At 44.6% G+C, this 23,844-nt stretch overlaps 1 long non-coding RNA gene across 1 annotated transcript in view; it reads left to right on the forward strand.

Annotated features, from left to right (window-relative positions):
* The window catches only part of LOC118177400, a 183,839-nt gene that overhangs the window by 11,008 nt on the left and 148,987 nt on the right, over window positions 1-23,844 (forward strand). The window contains exons 2-3 of the long non-coding RNA XR_004755784.1: window positions 3,789-3,794; window positions 10,551-10,559. This is a non-coding gene — a long non-coding RNA (uncharacterized LOC118177400). The remainder of the gene's footprint in view (window positions 1-3,788; window positions 3,795-10,550; window positions 10,560-23,844) is intronic.

Here is a 23,844-nt window from a genome sequence, read left to right on the forward strand (position 1 = left end):
GAGAAAGGATTACTGCTGGCGTGAGCAGCTCAGGGTGTTTGTTGGCTAAGCACGACGGGTCCGCGTTTGCAAACCACTGTGTCTGCTGAGATCTTTGGTGGTGACCAGGGCCAAGGCACAAACCCGCAGCAGGCGGATGAGATGAAATAATCCAGCCCACACAGCAGGGCTCTCTGCAACCAGCTTGAGAACAGCTGAACTCCTGAGGGCTGGGGCTTAATAATGGCTTTTGTGAGCTTCAGGCCTACCCAAAATCCATTTACTTTTTCTGTCCTATTACTTTTCTTTGTTTGCCTTGCCAGTTTCTGTAAGGATGAGCCCTGTGATTTTAGGTAACGTTCCAAATGAACGTGTGTGCCTGTTAGTTCTCGGAGTCTTGCCACTTGTATGTGGCGGACTGCTGTGGTTTTGAGACAAGGCTTCCTACAGAAGTCAGGGATTTACTGTAATGCAATGCATTCTAAGCTGCTTCTATCACTTGCTGGGGGGGGGGAAGGGAGAAAAATTACTAAAATATTCATCTCTCCCCATAGCTCTGGGGCTTAGAGGCTGTTGATGTAGCTCCTTACTTGTTGTCCTACCCCTTTCTGTGATGTACAACGTGTTTGGGTTTACTGGGGTGAGCTGCAGCTGTGATGGGACCTAGGTCTGTGGCCCTCCAAAACAGGTTTGCGTAGAAATGCAGCAAATCTCCTGAAACCAAGGGAAATGTTGGAGGATTCCTATTTGTACAAGGGCTAGAAACAATCACGGCTGACTTCTGCCAAGTTACCGACTCCCCTTCAGTCTCCTATAACACAAGTTTTCCTCCCCCCTTGCCCTTCTGAGCAGCAGAGCAGTTTGCCAAAGCCCTGCCTGTGGCTCCTTCCCCAGCCTGCTTGCTCATGCAGATGCGCTCTTATACCTGACTTGCGTGCCCTTATTGTTGTTTAATCTGTCTACGTTCTCCCCCAGAAGACTCCTCGCCTTCACCTTCCTGCATGCTTCGCAGTAAGCAAAGCCTCACCTAGCCCAGAAACAACTGTCGGGTTAATTGAGTTAGCAGGGACCTGGGTTTTGTCTGCAGGGGACGAGCTACGCGGCGTGCTGCCGGCTTGTTTCCCAATCGCGTAATGAGCAGGCTCGTTTAAAGCTGTCAATTAACTCAGTGGGGTGAGCCTGAACAGACCTGGGTGCCCGAGCACGACTGAGCATCTCTGCTTGGGAAGGAGTTGCCGGAGCCCTTGGGGCTGCTTTTAGGGGCTGCTTGCAGCCAGCGGTGCCCGAGGCGAACCGGGCCCCGCGGTTTGCGGTGGCGACTTGCTCCTGCTGGAAATGAAAGTTTGAGCTGTGACATCTGGGGGGTTGCACTTCTGGGCTGAATCTTCAAGGCGGGGAGGCTCTCACGTCAAGGTGAGGTGTGTGTTGTGGGGCTAAGTGGAAAACTGTGCTAGGCACGTAGCTGCCAAACTTCCTTTCTGTCTGGGTGCGTGGGGAAAGCTCTGCTCCCATAAGGGATCGGAGAGCACACGAGAGCTGCTGCTGGACTTGGAGCATCGATTCACGTTTGAGTTGATGTTCGCTGCCCTAGGCTTGTTGTGTGCATCCTGCAGTGCAAAACAGAGGGGTCGAATGCTGCTTCTCTCTTCTGTAGCATTTGGTGCACCTGAGAGGGCATGTCCAGATGGGGAACAGCCCTGCCTAACGGGATACAGGCAGCTTAAGCTCAGAGCTGATAGAAAAATAAATAAGGCCGATCCCTAGGAACTGCAGAGAGGAAAGCAAAGTTTGTTAGGGAGGAGAACGATTGTGACCAGATGTGTGTGGGTGCAGGGAGGAGATGCTGTGGGTTTGCAGAACTGATGGCAAATAGAGAGTGGGCCTAATGAGAGCAGAGGAACTTGGATACCTCGGTGCAGGAGTGGGTGGTTGCTTGTGGATAGTGCTGCCTTGGAAATGCAGGGGTCTTGGGGGTAGGAGCATCCTAAACTGCCTTGGGTGTGTTGCAGGGAGTTCAGCAGTGTCTGCTCGGAGCCTCACCCGCGTCGCTTAGGGCACGTCTCCGTTACACAAGAGGCTGGGTGATGCCTGAATCGCAGCGAGGCTGCTTGCCTGCCGCGTGCGTGGGACTTGGTAGACGGCATTCCTCAGGTGGGGAAGGGGAGCAAGCGCCTGGGGTATTGCCAGCGTGTTAAACTCGGGGTGTAACGTGGAGCTGTGGCCTCAGCCCGGCTATAAATTGCCACCCTGCAAAGCACTTTCAGATTTTCCTTTCTCACTTGTGATATATTTGCTAGGAGCTGTAGGTGTTTCGCCTTGTGCTGTTCTCTGAGCCTTTTCCAGCATTTGGAGAGGGTATTTCTGTGTCTCCTGCGCGCGTGTGTGCTGCACGTCTCACGCCTGGACACCCAAGGGGGTAGTTTTTGTAGGAAAATCTGCTGGTCACGGTGTATTTCAGACCCAGAGCTTTTTGGGGAAGAGTCTTGTTTATGACTTGGAAACTTTTCTAGGCAAAATTTATGGTCTGATGCAGGAGGCTGGGCAGCGGAGTCGCTGCAGAAGGGCTGGTAGGCGGAGTGTTCCCTGGGCTGCAGGGGAGCTGGGTATCTGGGTCCTGCTCTGCTGACTTCTCCCGTCCCAGAGAAGCATTTTAAGTACCAAACTGTCAAACTGGATACCGAGCTGTTCTCATAAAGTTTGTTCCATGTCGTGTGTGGATTGGCTTACAAAGGCAAGTCCTGCAGCTGTAGGATCAGGACGTTCCCTTGGGATAGGAGTGATTCAGCATCTCCTTCTAGCTCCACATCAAGGAGAAGAGAACTTGAACTTAAAGCTATCATTTCATGTGGCTTTCTCTGAGCTTGTTTGTTTGTTTCTAACAAACCTTCCATAAGGTCTCGCTTTGCTAGAAAAACAAGTTCCAAACCTGACTGGTTTCATGAAATGCAACTTTTTCCTTTCCAGCCAGCCTGTTAGGGAAGATATTCAGCACCCCGACGAGCGAGCTGGCATCCTCCCTGCCAGAAAGGCAGGCTATCAGTTTAAGTGACAGCTTTGTTTCGCATTTGAGCCTCTCTCCAAGGATGGCTGACTATCCTAGGGAGAAAGTGTCACCCGATTGAAGCCTTCCTGTGTGAGGATGCGGGTAGGTGAAAGATGATATTCAAAGCTTGCTGTGAAGACATGCCCTTGGTAGGAAAAAGTTGTTCCAGTCTGTAATCACACATGCTGTTTTCCTTGCTGATGAATTAGGTTACTTTAAGTATTTTAAACAGTAAGACAATTTATTTTGTAAGGGTCTTGCTGTTTATTTTATTTTGGCACGCTCCCCTCTATTAGGGAGTGACTGCATTTGCTGTTGAGCTGGAAGATCCTGGAAGGGCAGTGGTGACAATAAACAGTCCTGGGCAGGCCAGGAGAAACTGCCCTCGAACACTGCTCTGCTAACGCAGTCCTTGCTGTGCATCTTGCCACAGCCTTGGAGCAGCCTCATCCAGTCTCACTAGCCATATGCCATCACAAACGGCCTGAAGAAACTCGGGTTGAATGATAGGGGCACAAAAAAAAAAAGCTTTAATACTACTTATCTGCTATTGCACGTATCCATTAGATAATTCTTGATTTCTATCCTAGCATAACATCAAGATGTTACGGTCCCTGGGCATCTCTAACCTGTCTTCTGACGCTTGCTTACTTTACTGCACTGGGCTCAAAACCAGTTGTTGGGACCTGACTGAGGAGGCGATGAGGTGCCCCTGCTCTCTGAGCAGAGCTTAAGAGTGAATTTTTAAAATCTGACTTGAATCCAGTGCCACGTGGTGAGGGCAGTAATACAGTAAGTTGATTACAGCGTCAGCTGGAGGGTATTTTCTGCCTGTGGTGTTGTATCTTGGCAATTTGGTGGATCCAGAAGAGTAAAGTAAGGCTCCATTTCTTGTTGCTTTTTCTGCTAGCTAGCGAGTGACATCAGTGCTGCGTGGGTTATTTTAAACGCTGCTGACCTGGTGTAGTCCAGTGCTGAGTGCAATCAAGGCTTGGCTGTCCGGTGTACCAGGTCACCATCTGGTCATGGTCATGTTCCCATCTAGTTTGTTGCTAGTTTTGACAACAGGATTTGTTTCTGGCTCTGAGCAATACACTTGAGCAAGCAACTCGGTGCAGAGTTTTTCATTTTGTACTTAGTACCTTTCTCCAAATGCTCTTTGTAGCCTTTGGGGGTAAAAGTCGCCAATGAACAAGTGAGAGAACTTCTTTTCGAAGGCTTATGAAAATAGTCAGAGAGACAGAATCAGCAGAAGTGATGAGCCTTGCCACAGCAGCTCGTTAGGGTATTTACTGTGGGGAAAGAAAAAATGAGCCTTCATCCCCATTGCCACTGAAACCCGCAGATTTTCTTGCTGAGTTTAATAGGGGTTGGGTGAGAATCCAAGTACAAAGGTAACGCTTAGGAATTTATGATTGGTAGGTAGAACAGATGGAGCTGGGGAGCCAGAGGTCTTAAAGCATATCAGTACATAAATGCGAGCATTAATAACATTTTATGTATTGAATTATTTTTTCCAAAAGGTCACTGAGTTTGGAAAAAAAATAAAGCCTTAAGAAGCGTGGCAGGACCTTTGTTTAGTGCTGTGCTGTTAGCTTGCACCCCTGGTTGGAGCACCAGGGCGCAGAGACCTTGGAGCCTGCGAAAGAGAATCGGTTCACCAGACCGTGGGCAGAGCCAACGTCTGCCTTCACTGCAAAACCAGGAAAGAATTTTAATCAACAAACCAGCACCCGTTTATTTGCAGCGACAACAACACCAGCGAAGGGGCTTGGCACTTGATTTGCTCATCACAGTCGCCCGAAGCACACTGGAGGTGAAGCCCCCCTGATGCTGGACCCTCCTGAAAGATCAGGGAAATGGAGTGGCTCAGCCCTCCGAGCTCCCAGAGCTCCCGCTGGCTGGTGCTGGTAGCAGCACGGGGTTTTGTGCTTCATTGTGGCTCAATTTAAGCACTCGGGTCTGTGGTGCAGGCTAAAATTGGGATGGGGTTCAGAGTCAGGCTCTAAGAAATCAGAAGGGAGCTTGGAACAAACAATTTTGATTTCGTTCGGAGGCTCACATCATCACCTTCATCTACCGATGTGCTCTCCAGCTGCCGTGACAGGTTTATTTTCCAGAAAGTGCCCTTCAAATCCCAACGCACATAAAAACCGACTTGTGAGGCAGCAACAGATGCATCGATGTTACTGGCATCTGCTGAAGGCAGGGTGGGGAAGAGGAGTTGGGTAGAGCATGTGTGATGTGGGTGCTCCCAAGATTAGCAAGCCCTGCCGAGCATATGGAGAACTCGAATAGCTTCACTTTAGCACTTAGTAAGCGGAGTTCAGATTTGTCCGGGTAAATGTGATGATTCTCCATTTTAAAACAGAAGATTTTTCCTCCCCGTGTGCTAACAGGTCTTGATGGAGGAGCAGCGAGCAGATTTGAACTTGGTTTCGTTGGTAGGAAGAAAAAATACAACTGAAATGCCTGGCTGCTCGGTTTTGTGTCCTTTGGGGGAAGGGTGGGAATTTGTTTTGAAAGTGTATAGGAAGTCTCAAAGTAAAGATGCCAGATCTATAAAATGGCTTGATTTCCAGGACTCATCTGAGTCCTAGAGGTTCATAAAGCTGGGGACCGGTGCCCAGTTCTCCTTTGGGCTTCCTCAGAGCTCATCTCGAATCTCTACTGCAGGACTGGCAACACATTTTGGGAGGAAATTTGAGAAATATGTAGACAATCTTAGTTTTAAGAAGCAAACTGAACAATAAATACATACTTGGTTTGGGGAAATCTGCTATATAACCCAAGTAATGTAGATTAAAACCTCTAATCAACTTACTGACAGCCTCTGTTTTAGGTCGGTCTCCAAAATTGAAGTCAGTAGGATGCTAATCACTAGTAGAAATGTAGGAGTGAAAGGATGTAATGCACCCCTCTTTTTGCTTGCAAGTAGTTTTAGGAAGAGGCATGCAGTTGCTTTGATTCCAAAGTTTTATCTCTTATTTTCATGGAGATCTAAATATTTTGAGATTTCTTAACCCTCTACTCTACAACAGACATGATTTGAATAATGGGCATTGCACTGCATGACTTTGAAATCTCAAAATTGGCTAATTCTTAATTGTGGCTTCTTTGATCCTCCCCACCCCTACCCTGTTATGGAAATCACGTTACTGAATCCGGGTTGCTTTCATGCTGCAATCTGTTGTTGGGTTTTGTTGTTTGGCTCTCCTTCCCCTGTGCCTTCTGCGCCCAAAGGGATTGAAGTTAAATTTTCCTGGAGTCCTTCACCATGGACTGTGTGATCCCTCCAAAAAAAAGAAAGAGAAAAACCTCCTCTTCCAGAGGTGCAGCAGGAGACCTGCACACCCTTCCCATCTAATTGAAGTTGTCACTTCAGCCTTGTGCTGGTGCTCAGGGGAGAACTCACCTTGGTGCACGCTGCAGACATCTGAGGGCTGACCTACGCCGGGCTCAAAATCACCCATCTAAGTCACCTCCTGCTAATTGGCGCTCCTATTGGTATTCCGGGCAGAAAAGAAATGAATGTGTCACAGGGAATTGCCCTCGGGATGAGTGCCTGCAGAACAGGCGTGTTGGGAGAAGTTGCTGCATCGCCTCCGTGCCTCTTGTGTGAGTACAGAACACTTCTTGCTTTTGTGCTCCCTCTCTGCAGCTGTCAGTCTGGGATGCAGCAGCGGATTCACTAATGTGAAAAGACAGCGCACACCGAAAGCCAATGCTCTGGAATGGCACCAGCTAAAAGTCCATTTTTGTTTTCCAGTGGAACTAACAAATAGGCCTTGGCTTCCCCATAATGCGTAAAGCATTTTTGTTGGAAACCTTCTCTACTTTTTTTTCTCTGCTTCCCTGCCCTTGCTTAAAAGACTGAAAACACTCAAAAATGTTTCTCTTGTTCTATTTCTGTAGGAAGCGCGTGGAGGGGGGGGTGCAGGAAGATCAACAGCAGTTGGCACAGAAGGCTCTGCACGGATGCCTTTTCACTGGTATCCTGAGAAATGGCAGAGCTGGGGGTCTGAGGAGCTGATGTGTACATATCCATGCGTGAGAGGCTGCTTCCACGAGGTGCTCGCTGAAGTTACCGCTGCCGAAGGCAGCACCTTTCCCTCCGATCCTAGGGGAAGCTTTGCAAGCTCCCACGAAGCTGCTGCCAACGAGGGCTTGTAAGCCTTTTTTTCCTTTCTTTGTATGCAAACTGTGACTTGGAAGATCAATTCCCATGACTGCAGACAAGTCACTTGCAAACAAGTCCGTGTTGTTTCCATGTTCAGGGCTGCCCTGCTATTTCTGGAGCAATCCCCTCCCTTGTTACATGGGTTTGTCGCCGTGTCTCCTGCGTGCACTGCCAGCAGCTCCCAGGGTGGCAGGGTTGGGAGGTGTAACCTGCACAAAAAGCTGGGCACAGTGACTGCAGAAGTGAATTGTTTCATGGGGTGCCCGATCTGTGATTAATACCTAATTATGGGTGTAAAATAAGAAATGTAGGAAATAAACGTGAGCGATGCAGTGCTGAGACTGTGATCGTCTCCTACGCCAGGTGGAGAGACCTGGGCTACTCCTGGGGGAGAGTAGGTTGAAATATTCCCAATTTCTAAGAGGGTTTAGAGTCTGGCATCTCTTGTTAGACACAAAAGTCTCTGTTGCCAAACTGGGAGGTGCCTCAGGAGCCTGCTACTTATTTTACTTTCATTTGGGGGGTGGGTGAAGAGGTCTCCACATCATATAGAAAAAAGACATGAGGTTTTCAAACTTAGGTCACTCACCTGCTGTATGATCAGAGTGTTTTCTTCTTGCTCCAAGAGGAAATTTGCTTTGTGTGGCTTCCCAAACAAGCTACAAATCTGCCCCCAGCGCTGATCAGTAATGCTTTTGTGATGGATTAGCTTTATCCTTACAGAGCAACTGACTTCTAAAGTTACAGCTGGTGACGGTGGTGCTGTGCTTATTTCCTTCTCTGCCTAAATTGTTTTGCTTCATTGTTTTTGTCTTTCTGACTTCTGTCATTGTTACAGAAAGTTTATCTTTATGCTCCAGCCAGCATGCTTTTGACTGCCTCATGCTGTGCTCTTAGAGGTAAAGTGAGCCCACAAAAAGGAACTGCATGGGCTCGAACAATGTTGGTAACGTTGTTGAGTTCACTTCTGTCATCTAGCTGCCTCCACCCACGGGAACGCTTCCGTAAGCAGGCAGAACGGATCAATTAATACACAGTATGGAAAATAGGTGCCTGTTAACGTATCATCTAAATTTAACTCCAAGGACCATGTTCATTTTTGATACGCAAGTTGGTTGACGTCAGTGGCCTTGTAATTTAGGAAGTTTCTTCTAGTTTCCGGTCCATTTTAGATTTATCCAAATTCGGAGTACTTCTGAGTATCTCCGCGTAATTAATTAAATACCAGGCAATATGCTCTTGTGTTAGCGTGTGAGTGGCCGTTATTCTGAATAGCAAAGAGAGCTGAGCTGAAGTTTATCCATCTTTAACTCTGGTTAAATCAAGTTCTGCGATTCTTCGACCTTCTATAACCTTCTATAACCTGCAAACTCGTGTCACCTACTCTGCTGCCTCTGTGGATGCCCCTCTCCCCCGTACAGTAACTTTGGTTTTAGGTACTGTCGTCTCCTGCTGTTGCACCTGGCAGGTAGGAATCAGCCGGGTGTGTTGCAGGCAGAGATGCTCAGGAGCTCTGTGGATAATAGCTTGGTCTCTCCAGGATCTTCAGAGTCAACGTGCACTAGAGCCTGGTTAATCCTCGCTCCTGGCTCATCTCAGAATCCTTACGGCATAATTCAGCCTACTAAGGTTTGTTTTAGGGGAGGATCTGCTGTTGTGTACATCTGAATTCCCTTTCATGCTGCATCCTTTACCAGACCCATGGTGTTTTTCAGGCTTGTCACATACATGCCAGTTCTGGGGTGGTCAGTTGGCCTGACTGCTGTCTCTGCGTGACCCGTGGTGTGAGCACCTGTAATGTTAAAAATGAAGCTGTGGCCTGGCTCCTTCTGCAGATGGTTTCACTCTTGGTGCTAGAAATGAGCATTTTGATGTCCTCCTGTGCCAGTAATGGAGAGCTCTCCTGTTAGGGCATGGACAGCAGTGGTAGCGGATGGATTGAGTGGAACCCCTGTCTATGAAAGGACCTTTGTGCTGCCTCCCTGCTTTCCCTATCTCTGGACCATGGGGAGAGAAGCAAATGCTTCACTAGGCCCAAGCCTAGAGTCTGTATGTGGAATCTTTTTTGTGTGAAATCTTGTACAGATCATTTCCCTCCTGCCCCCTTAGGTGCTTGTTCCTCTCCTTTGCTGGTATCGAGCAAGCTTTGAAATTTCTTCCTCTGTCACACTTCTTATCTGAGTATCGTGTTGCAAACACGAGCGGTTTTCCACGTGAAAAATAAATGCCTTGGGTTGTAATCCCTGCTGTGTCAACCTGGATTCCTTGTTCCCTCCAAAACAGGAGCTTTCCTAATTCAGGGTCCCTCTCACAAAGCGGGGATCCTTTCAGGGGTGGTAAAACCAATCCCAGCATGGAAAAGCTCTGGCTTGCTGGAAGAAATGTATTCATCTCGATGCTTGAGCCCTCTGACAGTGGTCCCCTCACTGCGTAACCTGTTCTGCATTTTCAGTCTTCCCATGTTTGACATCCCTGTGACCCGATTTCCATAAATGCTGCCCATTTGCAATGCTGCTGGGGTTTAACAGAAGGATGGGACAGCCTGTGCCTCAAAGGCCATGTTCAGGCAAGCTAAATTCTGCCTGATCCTTTTGCCAAGTGACGGTCCCGGGCTTTGGAAAAGCCTTGAGAAATAAGAGGGGGCTTAAAGAAGGCACCGAGCAGCTAGCGTGGACTAATAGGAAATAAGTTTCTGCTCTTGGCTTTTAGTGATTAGGGATTAATAGCATGCCAATATGAAAGAGGGAGGGTAGAGGAGAAGTTTGACTTCTGGGGCAATGCTCGTTCAACTACAGCAGCGGTCTGCAAATCCGAGGTGGCGTGCCTTTTGCCGTGTCCCTGCATTACAACATCTTTGGGTTTGTTGACGCAGTTCTTTAGTTTATAATTTTTGTGCACAGCTGCGTTGTTGGACGTCATGTTTATGGGCTGCACTAACTTCTAGTCCTGACTTTCAGTGTTTGTATGACAAAGCTTAGCCTTTCCTGGTCACAGTGCTAATTCAGTTGCAAGGATAGTGGCGATAGGCTGTACTGCATCCCCTGGAATAAATGGAGCCAGTTCTATATTTCTTTTCCCCCGTGCATCTTTGTAAGTGCCAATTTCTTTCTTGGGGAGGTTAGTTTTCTTTTCTTGCACCTTGTTCTTTACCTCCTGACCTGCCTCACAAAACTGGGTGCTGTGCAGCTGTGAAAGCCACAATAAATGAAAGGGAGCAGAGGTCCAGAACAGCTGAGCTTTTCCTTCTGTTACAACAGTACGCTCAGAGCTACCCAAGAAAGAAGATGCGACTACCTGACTTGGATGAAAAGGCTTGGCGAGGGGCCTTGAAGAGGCCACTACAGAGAGAACCTAAAAGTCACCGTCATGAAAGATAACCGCAGCTCAGAAGTCAGTGCTTCAGAGAGAGAGCGAGCGACACACCCATCGGTAGGCTTCCCGTGGCTTTGTGCTCGTCCCCAGGTGTATCCGGATAAACTGTGGAGAGCCACAACAAGGAGAACCCGGCTGACCTTGGGAGCCTTGGAGGGCAGAAGATGCACATGGAGGTGCGATAATGAGACTCGTCCTATTGTCAGAGTCCTCTCAGCGACAGCAGGCGGCATGTGCTCATGGGGCTGATGGCTAAAGATCAGGTAGTAGCAGAGCAAAGGTGGGGATATTGTTGTAAACTTGTAGGACTTTTTTTTCCCCTTCATCTACAGTCGTACAGCGAGCTTGAAGCTTTGTGATACCGTAGAGGCTGAGTGTTGGATCGGATGTCTTGGAAGCAACTTGCTGCAGAGCTAGGTAAAACGCTTTGATCGCTTGCCTTTTATCCAACAAAATACAGATTTTGCTTCAACCTGCATTAGGATAGAATTTCAGAGCAAAAGGGGACCATCAGTATCCTCTACTTCAATTAACACAGAATTAGTAAGGCTTAATTATCTTGTAGGTATTACTTATTACTGTTAATTGCAACAGCATCCTCTCCAGAAAGAGGCCATCATGTTGCCTTAATGAGAGCGGAAGAGAGGAAGACTTGGGGGGGAAGAGAGCAAGACTTGGGGTGTTCTTCGCAGGACAGGTTCACCTTGACGTGGTTTTGCTTTGAGTTTAGGTGGAAGCAGCTGCTAAGCATTAATTTGATATTTAGTGTTTGTGCAGCCAGTTGCAGTTCAGGTTTTACTTTTTGCTGATGTGTTCGTTGAAGCTCAAGTCTGACCTTTAGTTTTTACGAGGTTGTTACGGCACGGCGCTACGGTAACAGCCATAGGAGGAGCGGGCCTTTGGAGGAAATGCTGAGATCAGTCCCAAGCACTTGACCAAGGCACCAACAAAGGACAATGTCAGCAGAAGGTAACGTTTTACAGAAATGCTTCTTGTGACCTCTGTAATGGTCATTATATTTTGTGGCAGAATTGCCACTAAAATGACTTCTGAAGTCTGAGAGCCAACGTACCTCCCCAGTGGTGTCTTTTGGATATAAATAGACTCAATGAATTCTTAAATGAATATGGCTGATGATCCTCATAGGTGCTTTGTAGTTCTCCTGCATGAAAGGTGCTTGGGGGCTTATTCACACATTTCTTTTTGATTTAGAGGAGTGAGGGTTCTCTGTTCTAGTTTCATTATTATCTTAAGAGTTGATATTGTACCCTTTGCAAGACTGCAAAATAATGACCGTAGACCAGCAGTGGACTTAGCTGCAGGGAAGTATCTGTATCTTAAAATCTGAGTATTGACAATGTCCAAAATCCCCACAAACTCTAGCCTAAAACCTTGACTCATGGGAGCAGGTTTATAAATGTAGTATTTCATTTATTTTTTTTTTATCAGGTGTCTTCTTGAAATAATGGGTTAGGAGCCAGTAAGGCAGCAAAAACCATTTTGATAATTTTCTGTTGGGTGCTGTAAATCTGGATTTATGTTGATGTCACAGTATAAATTGGTCCATTATCAGCTCTTCTGTATGGCCACGATACTTTGGAAAAAATTACATAGCTGCAGTTTCATGATGGTGCTGGAAGAAGGTAAATGAGAACTGAAGCGACGCAAATTCAGCCTTCCGGTAGAAGTGATGATTTGCCACTTATTTCTCTTTTCAAACTTAGAAGCATCTTATTCGTTATTTCACCGTGGTCCTTTTAAACTCATCAGCAGGTTTATAAAAAAAAAAAAAGGGAAAGTGGTGTTTGCTGTGTTTGTTTTTTCCCCACAGCGTGTTATCTAGTGGTGGAACTCATTGCCACAGGGTGTGCAGAGGACAAAATTATGAATGAGTACAGAGAACAAAATTAGATAACAGCAGCTACAGATCGATTTAAAAAAAAAAAAAAAAAAGATGAAAATGCGTATTCTGGCTTGGATTATCTCCAAATTGATGGTTCTGAAGAAATTTGGAAGAGGAAATGAAAAGAAGGATCATTAGGTTTAGCTGTTTCCTACACTCCTTTACCAAGCATCCGCCAGGATCAGAGAAGTGATCTCGGGCTTTCTGTCTGGGCCTTCAGCCTGGCCCAGGACAGCCGTCCTTCTGTTTTGCTGCTGTGAGCTGTAAGTGAAATGTTTAATAAAAAATAGAAGACTTGGAATGAGCAAAACTCGTGTTTGGATAAGGCTGTGTTTTTTTTCCAGGCAAGGGGAAAGGTCCAAGGAAATGTTTTTTGTTGTTGTTCTTAATGTTATCTGAAAGAAACTTGTTTTTGCTGAAGTCAGTGTTTAGATGTGACTGTGTGAAGTGTGGTAGGATCGCGGAACTGAAATGATCTCATTTGGGGAACGGAGGTGACTCATCGTTAGTCTTTTTGCAAAACTTTTTTATGTATATCTTTGTGCTTTTAGTTAGCTGGGAGGGGATAAAAGGGTATGGGTTTTTCTTGTGTGTGTGGTTTTGGGTTGGTTTGTTTTTGAGAAGGCGCAGTGACTGACTTTCCAAACATCAGTCTTCCCACAGTCTGGATATTTTAGGAAGGTCAGAAGATGGACGTAACTATAGCATGGGTTCTTAAAAACATGAGCTGAGGAGGAGATGTGATTTCCTTATTCTGCTGCGAGTCATGGGATTAATCTCTCAGGCTCCAAAGTTCTCACCGCTGCTCCCTTGTACACCCATCAGCTTTTCACCAAATTAGCTTCTTTTTATACTCAATATTGTTAGCAGGAGATCCATGTCCTTGGAAGGTAAGAAGCAAACAGCACAAGGTTGTTTTGTAGAATTTCCTGGAGGTATTGTTCTTCTGCCCTCACCTCCTTGCCCGTGTAATTCAATCGTCTTTTAAGCTAACAACTAGATTCTGGGAGTATGAAATGGCTCCTCTCATAATAACTTTAATGTTTCCATAATTAGAAATGGAAGTGATATGCCTGTTTTAAAGTGACTTTTCTGCAAAAAGGTTTACATTAAAAATTAAGGTATTTCACTGTACCAATTTCTTGCTTTTTCTGTCCCTGACTAATATAGTGTGAATGGGGAGATTAAAGCATTGGGATCATCAGAACTGTCTCCATTTATTCAGCTTCTATGAGGGCTGATTTAACTTAATAAGTCTCATGTAGTCAACTTGGATAACACGATAAATATGTGCCTTACTGAACCACTGTTATTTCAGACCATTTATTTTCATTAACCCATCACTCACTTTTATGTTTCACCTCCTACCAACGTTGCCCTGGAAATGAATTCCCATTTTTTAGATTGCTGCTATTGAAATCAACAGCAAAACTGCTGTTACACCAGGTAGCACAGGATGGGCACCTCTTTGGCTCCCTTTTACTTTGCATTACTCCATCGCTCTTTTCAATGCTGCGTCCCCACACAGCTTTCTAGTTCACTCATAAATAATGAAAATGGAAAAAAATTAGAGTTGCAGAGTGCCCTCACCTCCTGGGGAAGCTTCTCGGCACTGTGTAGGATGGGACCAATCTTCTGTTACATTCCAGTTTCTGAGCAATTCCTGAAATACCACATGTAACTTTCAGTGCTGTTTTCTGATGCTGAAATTCATTGACTGTTGGAGGCACGCTGAAGTCTGCAGCAGTTGTTTCGAGGTAGAGGATCCAAAGTAGAGAAATACGTAAAAATGCTTTGTTATAATTTTGTCAATTTTGTGATCTTGAAGACGAGAGGAGAGAAGGTTGAAATAAAGCATTAGTGTGGTTTCTGAGCAGGATGAATGCTTAAACTGAGATTTTACCAGAATTTAGAGGTTTCATGAAACAATCTCGAAGTGTTCTTCGTGTTAGCCTATCAATTCTGTATTACATTTCTTCCATCAGGTGCCGTCATCTGTGAGGCTCCCCAGATGAGGCGAAGCTTGTACTTGCAGTGTTTTCAGTTCATAAGCTCTCTGCAGCAAAAGTAGAAAAATAGTAATGCTCAGGATGTCTTTTTTCAGATCAAATGGCAAGATGTCAGTGATGTAAGAGATGATTTTATAGTCTCTTGTGAGCCGGGGGAGGGCAGGGGGAGCAATTGATTGGGAATTTCTTTTTATATTTATGGTCCTCATTAAGAAATCATATCCTTGGCTGGTATAAATATGTTGCGGCTTTATCGATTCCAGTAGAGCATCTCCACATTATTTTACCTGAGATGTGGTTGACTCGCTCCTATTTCTGAGGCTCATAGCTAATTATTCATTGTCATAGTCGAACAAGCAATTATGCCTAAATCTAAGAATTACTGTCTGTTTGAGGAACCAGTGAATTTTTCAACGTGTGGGGTCTGATGGGAAGCAGATCCCTGCCAATAGGCTCAGCTGAGTTGGGTAGATGAAACATTTATTACATGGGATAGAACCAGCTTGTGAGGCTTCAACATCCTTGTGAGCATTCTGTTTCCTAGTTCAGCAAAGCAATCTGCTCAGAGGGAGCTAATTTTAGCTTACGATGGAAGCGAGTGTATGGAAGCGATGGGATGGAATCATCGCAGTCAACATCTCACGTGAAAGTTTGAGACGGACCTGTCAAAAATTTCATGGCATGGAAAATGCACAAATTGGTGAGCTGCTTAGGGGTAGTCAGTGTGGCCTTAGTTTAACGTTGATCTTGGAGGTCTCTTCCAACCTAGACGATTCTGTGAACTGAGTGGACTTCCACACCGTTATGGTGGTTTTAAAACAGATTGGAATAGAAGGTCAGGATTGGTTTTAGAGAGGTGCAGAACTGGTTGGACTGACTGCAGTATTTGGTGGCAGTGGGAACAACTATGTGACTTGACAGGAATGACCGTATCCTTTGTGAAAGGGTTGATTTTTCTCCTTTGCTATGGTGTGAGTAGGTTAACCTTGGTAGCTGGTGAGTATCTCAGATACGCAAGGAACGTTGTGGAAGCTAAAGGAATTTATTATGGAAGGAGCAGATACTGGGGCTGAGCAGTTGGTGGGAGCTCTCATAAAGGGGTTAGGTGTGGAAATTCAAGTGGTGTAGTGTGCCGGACGGATCCTTTCCCCTCTCAGTGTCAGGCAACATGGGAGATGGATGGTGGCTCTAGCTGTAGGCGTTCCATGAGGATGAGGTGCATCCTTGTGAAAGCAGCCACCTGCCTCGCCAGCAAGAAGTGAGTTGTGTTGATCGTGGGTGGTTGTTTGACCGGCTTTTGAGGTGTGAAGAGTCCTGCTGGTGAAGAGACTGCAAATAGGACTGTGATCCCAGGTAGAGCATCTCAGTGGGTAGGTATTTCTAACCAGTAATGACTTTTTAAAGGGAAAAAATAAAAAATAAAAATAAAATAAAAAAATAAAAATAGGCCTTTCCCAAATATACATACCTATTTTTCTTCCATCCCTGCACATATGCGCACACTTGTTTTCCTTGCCACTGAAAAAATTGACCCAAATTTTAGCTGCTGTGGAGGGTTCATCAAGTCTAAGCACATTTTGCATCTGGTCTCCTAAATAGCATTGGCCTGGAAATACAAAATAATAAGAAAATATATATATATATATTTGATTTCTAGCAAATTGATGCAACCTGTACCTCTTTGAAATTCCACTAATGTATCATGGAACCCTTTGTGCATGATATTCAGAAGTCACTTCTGACATGCTGCTGGAATAACCTTTAAGAATAATCAACCAAAGTTTTAAGAGGCTTTAAGTTTTTGAGCAGTGTTTCCTTCGTTTGTCTTTTCATTAAGTCTGTTTCTCTATGGCATGTTTTCTTTTAATGTTCTTACAGGTGATTTTTGCAGCGGCATCATACCTTGAACTGGATTGTTTTGAAGCTGTTGAGTATTTTCCAATTCTTCTGTAATCATTGGGAAATGAGGATGCACTTCTGGAAGCTAGGGGATGGCGTTGAAACCTGGTTTAAGAACTTTCTGCTGCGTGGTGGCTAATTAGATTTCCTTAAGATGACTTCAAGTGGCAGGTGACCCAGTAAAGGTCAAATCAATTGAGTAGTGAATAAACAGACTGATAAATTCTTTGAGAGGTACGCTGCTCTTCATAAAATCACACTTGTTATCCTGAAGGCAATTGAACAAATTGAAAGTAAATTGAAAATAGAGAAAGTGACGTGGGCAAAATGAGGCTTTCTTTTTCATCTGTGGAGCAAGTTCTGTGGGAATGTCGTTTATACTCGAGCGGTGGAAGTCTATATGATACTGAGCTTTTCAGAAATAATGTGTTCTGGGCTGCTATAAACTTGACGGAGGAATGGCCAAATGCTTTTACTGGCATTGTGTGGTTGCTTTTTTCTTTGGAGGAAAGAAAAAACACATAGCAAAAGGTTGTGTGTAAGGAAACATTTCATGAATTATAACCTGAAATGCTTTTTATACCTTACTTCCCAACTTAAAATCAGTCAGGAACTGAAGCGTTGCCGTATGATTCAGCTAGCAGTACTGCAGTATATATATCGGACAAGTAGTCCAATATATTTGTTTGCAGTGGGCTTCTTGGTAAGGTCAATTTACAACCCATTAAAAAGGATGCCTGGTTTGAGAACAGGAATGGTGGGGAAGTCCTGGATGACTGCGGATAATAAAAGCATTTTCCGACAGGGTGCTTGAGCATGGAGGCTCCTGAAGTCTTCTGCTTCTGGGATCTTCTGGAAAGTTCACCTGAAACAGGAAAGTTAGTTAATCTTTTAGGGAAATGCTTAATTAATGGACTGATCCTGGCTGGTGTGCTTTAATCTATGTGGAGCCTGGTTCACATTCCTTGTAGTCGAAGTACTGGAGCTTGATTCTTAGCAAGTGCACTTGTTCAAAAAAAAAATAATAATAATAAATCCAACAAAAAGAAGCCCTTCTTTTAGGTGTGTGGGCTGGGATTCAGCAACTTTTCCAGTCCTTAGGCAAAGATGAGTCTTTCCTTGCATATTTTATATTGTGCTCATTTGTTGCTTGTCAGGATTCTTGGGGGAGTTGGCTCTTAGACTGAAGTGTCGCTGGTTAGTTCGAATCGTGACTTTTCAACTTTATTATGCTTCAGGGGAGAAAAAAGCAGAACCTGCATACAGATTTATTTGGCTCTTCAAGAGGTGCTGCTGGGGTGGACTGTTGGTGTCTGTGCTGGTAGGTCAGGCGGCTCTTTCCAAAAGTCATTGAATCCATTTGGTGAATGAGGCCTGACCCTGCTGTCACTTGCAACAGAAAGAAAACCCAAATGACTGTACAGGTGCAGGAGCAGATTTTAACAAGGGGGTTTTGTGTCGTTTAGATCACACAGAAATGTCAGGGGTCGTCGTAAGCCTGGGTGAAGCCCTCGGCATTTATCGGTTGTAGCAGAAACCAGGGTCCAAACCGGCTGAGAACCACTGATTTGGATTAAATGTGATGGATGAAACCTCTTGTCTTCGGGTTAGCCTGCTAGCTTGGCCAAGAGAAGTAACGTGCGATAAATACATTTCTTTAAGCCTTCTGCAAAAGCTGCTGGGCTGGGGCGGTCCAGACAATTTCCAGGCATACTTGGGACCTCGTGCAGTGCCGGGGTCTCTTCAGGATCTGACACTTACTATTCATCAGCCTCTGTTCTGTTGAGATGAATGAAGCTTCTCCAGCTCTCCTGCATTTCAAGCCGTGTTTCCTTTCTCTTCCTTTCTTTCCTTGCCATGTTTCTCTCTGTCTCTGACGCTTCTCTGAGCTACAGCCCTTGTGCACCTTTCTTACAAGCCGGGGTGCTCAGAACAGTCCAGGCAAAGGGGAAAGAGTGCAGAAAGACTGAGGCTACGAAAACCTAGAAGCTTAAACAAAGGAAAACCTGGGGTCTGCCCTGCTGATTTGCATGAAGCTCTTTGTTTTCCATCACTTTAGAGTAAGATCTGTTTCTCTTTTTGCCAACCAGCCACTGTAAAAATAGAAGTGAGGAAATCCCACTGATTCCACCTGAATCTTTGTATTCCTGCTATGATGCTGTTCTAATAGTGGCTGAACCCAGAATAAATAGTATTTAATCTTTGTTAAAAACAACAAAATTCTCTCAAGTTTTTTTTTTTCCTCCCTCTACAGTATGTGTTAAACTACATTAGATCGGAACTTCTTTTAAATGTTTGGTGCAGTGGAGGTATTTGTTTTGCCTTTCATCACAGCTGAGGCTCGTTATTCAAGGCACTGTCTAAATCTGTTCCTGCCCTTAGGAATTTAATTTTATTTTTTTTATTTTTTGGTTGTAAATATGCAAAGAGTGTTTTGCCCGTCTTAAAAGTGGAAATTGAAGTAGCAGCAGACAAAATGATTTGTCTCGTGTCAAGCAAAAGCTGTGGCAGAGTTTTCACCTGGTCCTTCAGGTTCCGTGGCAGACCCAAATCCTAGGTAGAGGAGAGCTGTGGCAGAGGGAGGAGGTTATGCCAAGGTTTTTTCTGTTCTGGGCCTTTACCAAAGGAGACTTCAGATGGGGAGTTTTATTTTGGTCAGTGCTGTTTCTGTACAGATGACTGCTAGATAGGCTGTTGACTTCTATCAGGAGAACACATTGTTGTCGTTGTCCAAATGATTCTCAGCAATCAATATTATCTTTTCTGGGGGGAATAATAATAACATTTTGTGAATGTCTCGAGTCAAAGTGATTTTCCGTGCTTATCTACACTGTTTTCTCGTGTCCTGAAGTAAATGCATTCACTCTTTACTAGTGTACCAAATTGAACCATAAACATTTCATTACCAGTAAACATGTTGCTACTTCCATCAAGTATTTTATTTCAGTGATGCTAATTGTATCCAGAGCCTGATACGGGGATGGCAGATAATGAAACCAAAGCTGCTATTAACAGATAAAAATTGGAAACTGTATTTTTTTTTTTTTTTTTTTTTTAAGTAGTTTTTCAGCAATCTGTTGGGCTGAGAAGTGGCACAACACATCTTGTATCATTTTTCCTGCCAGACAGCACAGGTCAGCCGTAGGGGCTCAGTTTTATGGATTTCCCTCAGGTAGAGAAGGAAGGGGAGCTTTGCGCTCTCACCTCCCTGGTGTGTGCCCTTACTACAAAGGTTTGGACCGAGGAGCAATCATTGCCACTTCTGCCAAATCTCTGAAAGAAAATTATGTTCGCTGCAGCACTGTAAGGAGAGAGCACGTCTCCACAGATGCGCGGTGGGTTTGCTGTAAGAAAAATGCTTCCTTTTTAAACTCACTGACATTTGAAGATCCCTCTCAGAACGGCAATTCAGAGGGCCTGAGAGGTTGGAAACCACCTGACGGCATCGCGTGCTCCATGGAGGAGCTGCACAGGGGATGCGGGTTCATTGTGGTCCCTCCCCATCCTGGTTCCAGCCTGTAGTAACGCTGGAGTAAGAGAGGAGGGAGTGGGTAGGAGGTGTTGGACTGCTGGAGGAATGTGTCCGAGGTGCCATGAGGTTGGGCAGCACTCGGCCTACCCTTGATCTCGGCTCCTTTTTGGTGGGACATGGAGAATTAGCCCCTGGGGACGCTGAGGCCTACCTGAGGCCTAAACACTGCCAGAGAAAAACGTGCGGGGCGGTGAAGCAGGTAACTTCATCGTGGCTGGAGTTCAGGGGGGACCTGGTGTCACCCAGGCTGGTGGCTAACTACAGAGGCATGGGGGTGACAGCTCTAGGCTAAAGCTCGTGACACAGCCCTCGGTGTGGTTCGTGAGGAACTGTTTGTTAAGGGCTGGCTGGGTTAGAACCAGGGCTCTAGGCTGAACAGCAGCTGTAAACATACTGCAGCCCAGAGACACAAGTGAATAACTTCAATAACTACCTCAAGAAAAGGCTTTTTAAATTATTTTTCCATTTTTTTTTCCTTGAGCGTTGCACCTGAGTAAATTGGGATAAATTACCCTGGAAGGAACTGCTGTTTTAGGCATGACTTTATTATTAAGCAAATGTTTGGGTCAGCAAATGCTCATTTCTGCTCAAGAGGTAGAGGACAATGTGAATCCCTTTTAGCTGCGTTTACTATGTGCTTATCGCTGATGTTCGGCTCCCTTTTATTGTAGGTACTTGGCATTGTCCACATAAGAAATTGCAATTTGCATTATAGAACAGCAGTGTCTGTTTTGATTAAGAACAACACTTTCCCCTGCTATCCTGTTGCCATGAATATTTAAATTAATTAAGCCCAGCAAAGATTTTATTTCAGCTTAATGACTTATAAATGTGGCTTCTTATGTCTGTGGAAATGAGTGAAATGCGACAGACACAGCTCTTAATACACCTAATTACTGGATTGATGTATTCCAAGAAGACGGGGCAGCAGGCTTTTTGCTGTAGATGTTCCATGTCTGAGCTTGCGGTGACTGCTTGTAGCTGCATGCATCTCTTCTGTCTGCTTCACTATTAGATTTATTACTTAAGATTCTGCTTTGATACTAAAACCAAAACTCCCTATTAGGACTGTTCCCTCTAAAATAAGCAATGCAGTCTGTGACGAACTTTGAGGAATTTCACTGTAATCAGAGCTGGTTTTGAGGCTCTGAACTTGGTTAGCTGGGTGGCAGCTCATATGTGCTTGAAGAGACCTGGTTAAAATGGATAGGGAAGGGTTTAGAGATGCTCTGGAGGGTTGGTAGTCTTATTATATCGGTCATTTGTGGGAGGGTGGTTGCAGGTGACAATATCTGTAGAGAAATTCTGAGGAATTGGATTTGTCCAGTATTTGTTGGTTAGTGTTTTTTGTTTGTTTTGTTGGATATTAAATATCTAACACTATCTTTCAGAAATGAGTGCATCAGAACTAAAGAAAGCCTGGTTTAGGATATTGGTGGATGTGCTTGAAAAAAACAATTTACTTAAAGCTTCTGCACTGTATTAGGGACAAAAAAAAATCAGCTGCTTTTAAAAATCTTGCTCCTACTCTAATGCATATCTGAACTTCAGACGCCCCTAATTTTAGGGAAGCTGGTTCTACTGCCTGGTAATGCGGACTAAATACAGAGGCTATACCAGTGGTCACGTTGTCATCAAAAGAACGGGGTCTAAAATCACTGCTCTTAGGAGTAATGCAGTGATCCCCTTACAGACCAGGCGATGGTGTTAGATGCTGCAAATCTGGGGGAATCTTGATCTGCCCCAAAGAACTCACAGGTGGAAAATAACATGCAAAAGTGCTGATGGTGGCTCATGTTAGATGCCAAGATGATGATGACGGGAGGAAGGTGAGGAGAGGAGGAACTTGAGGTTAGTATTAAATGCCCCTTCACGCAGTTTTCAGTTGCTCCTTGCAGATTTTTGTTGCTGTAATACCTGGTGGCAGCTGCTGTGCTGTCAGGTTGGGACAGCAAGTGAAAAGATGCCGCATCCCTCCTACTCCTTGGCTGCTATTTGTTTGAAAAGCTTGGGCAGTTTGAGTTTAGAAAGTTTGAGTTTAGAAAATAGCATCCTGGAATGCTAAAAGCATTTGTTTTGTACGAAACTTAGGTTTCTGTGGACCATGGTCAAGGAGCAGGAAATTTAGGGGGAATGCCTTTGGGCTCACCCTTCCCTGTAGAAGCTTGGGCAAGGATGTGTGTTGAGAGGAGCATACAGGCTGCTGAGAAGCTCTTGTGCTGAGCTTGGCTGTTTGGGCAACATTCAGATGTGAATGAGGCAGGGGAGTGAGCCTGTCACGCTCTGAGTTCTTGCACGCTCCCAGGTTGTAGCAATATTTGAGTCTTTTGTTTCATCCTAATTATTTAAAGCGCTGGGGGGGCAGGTGCAGATTCTGTCTTAAGCAGATCAGTCTTGACTCAATCTAAAACCAGCTAAGAGTGCTAAATTGGCATCTAAGTAGGTGAGTCAAGTGCTAACAGTCTCTTTTCAGAGCAAGCCGTAGATGTGTTGTGATTCTAATTTATTTCTTTATAACTCTCCTAATGGAATAAAATGTACAAGAGGGATATAACTGCTTGGATGACTAACAAGAAGGCGATGGGATATAGTTTTAAGTGAAGTCTGCATCCCCAGAGGTAAATGACAATTGAAATGAAGGAAGATGATCAGAAGGATGTTCTTACCTGATGGAAGATGCTCTCCAGGGGACAGCACTGAAAGGAATTGAGAACAGTGCTCAGCCTCTCAGCTGGTCTCGGATTTTGATTCCCTCCTGTTTCCCTACCAGTTCTGCTCTGGGCTTTTGGGAACATTAATTATTTCCTCTTCTTTCTCACCATTCATCTTGGGGCTGCTTCCCAGGGAGAGACGGACGTCCAGAGCGTGAAACAAAAAGTACGTGTCGCGTTATCTGCCACCAGCTCTCTGAAAAGTACCATTGCATAATGAAATGAGCAATTTGAACCTTACGAATCTGCCTTGACACCAAGGAGGAAAACCTGACAGACTTGGCAAGAGCTCTGCCTTTTGCCATGATGAAGGGTCAGGGAGACCTTTGGGATTAACTGATGTGCGTAAAATAAAGGAACATCTAAGTATCGTTCTTAAGGATGCTGACAAAACATCGATAACCCAAAAAATTGTTCTTTGGGTAAAAGTTTTTTTTATTTCTTTGTGGCTGAATGGATTAGGAAATAAGTTTTCTGAAGCAGTATAAAAAATTAGGTCCTGAAATTGTGCCCATAAAAAATCTTTTCAAGAGGCTGATTTGTTACCCAAGTGCTGGTTCTTAAAATTCTTTGTTCTCTGTAAGTTGTATGTGCAAAACCCTGTCAAGTGTCACAGTGAATGGCTGAAATACATATTTTTTTTTTATTAAGGTGTATCTCTTTTTTGACTTAAAGGTATGAGGAAGATGACAAATTGAAATACTATAAGCCTCTGCTTGGAGAACTGTCTAATGAGGCAGCTTTATCTGCAGCATTGAGAAGATTGGTCTGTGAATAGAGGTTGCAAAAGCCGAAAATATGTCATTACTGCTAATCTAGCATATTTGATCTAGCCAAGAATCTTAATCTTCGGATAGCTTACAAGGGCTGAAATCGATTGATACATCAGTTTGGCTGTAACTCTTGTCTTTCAGGCTACTATGGTGATGATTTCTGAGCTGATAAGTTCAATTAAGTTATTGAACTTGTATCCTAGAAATTCAGCACATGATTTTAAATTGCTATAGATTTTTTTTTGCTTATCTTAAAGGAGTGCCCTGGATTATGAGGAAACAAATGAAGGCTTTAAGAATCCTTGTTTTCAGATTTAAAATATATTTCATTGCCAGTATGGAATACAGTGTCTGAGACTTTGTGGACTTCTTAAGATTATCTTGACATGTTTTTAATTGCATCTTGTAACATGTTTTCTAAATTAATAGATTGGGGAAAGGTG

The sequence above is a fragment of the Oxyura jamaicensis genome, chromosome 22 (genome assembly GCF_011077185.1).
Source record: "Oxyura jamaicensis isolate SHBP4307 breed ruddy duck chromosome 22, BPBGC_Ojam_1.0, whole genome shotgun sequence".
NCBI classification, from domain to species: Eukaryota; Metazoa; Chordata; class Aves; order Anseriformes; family Anatidae; genus Oxyura; species Oxyura jamaicensis.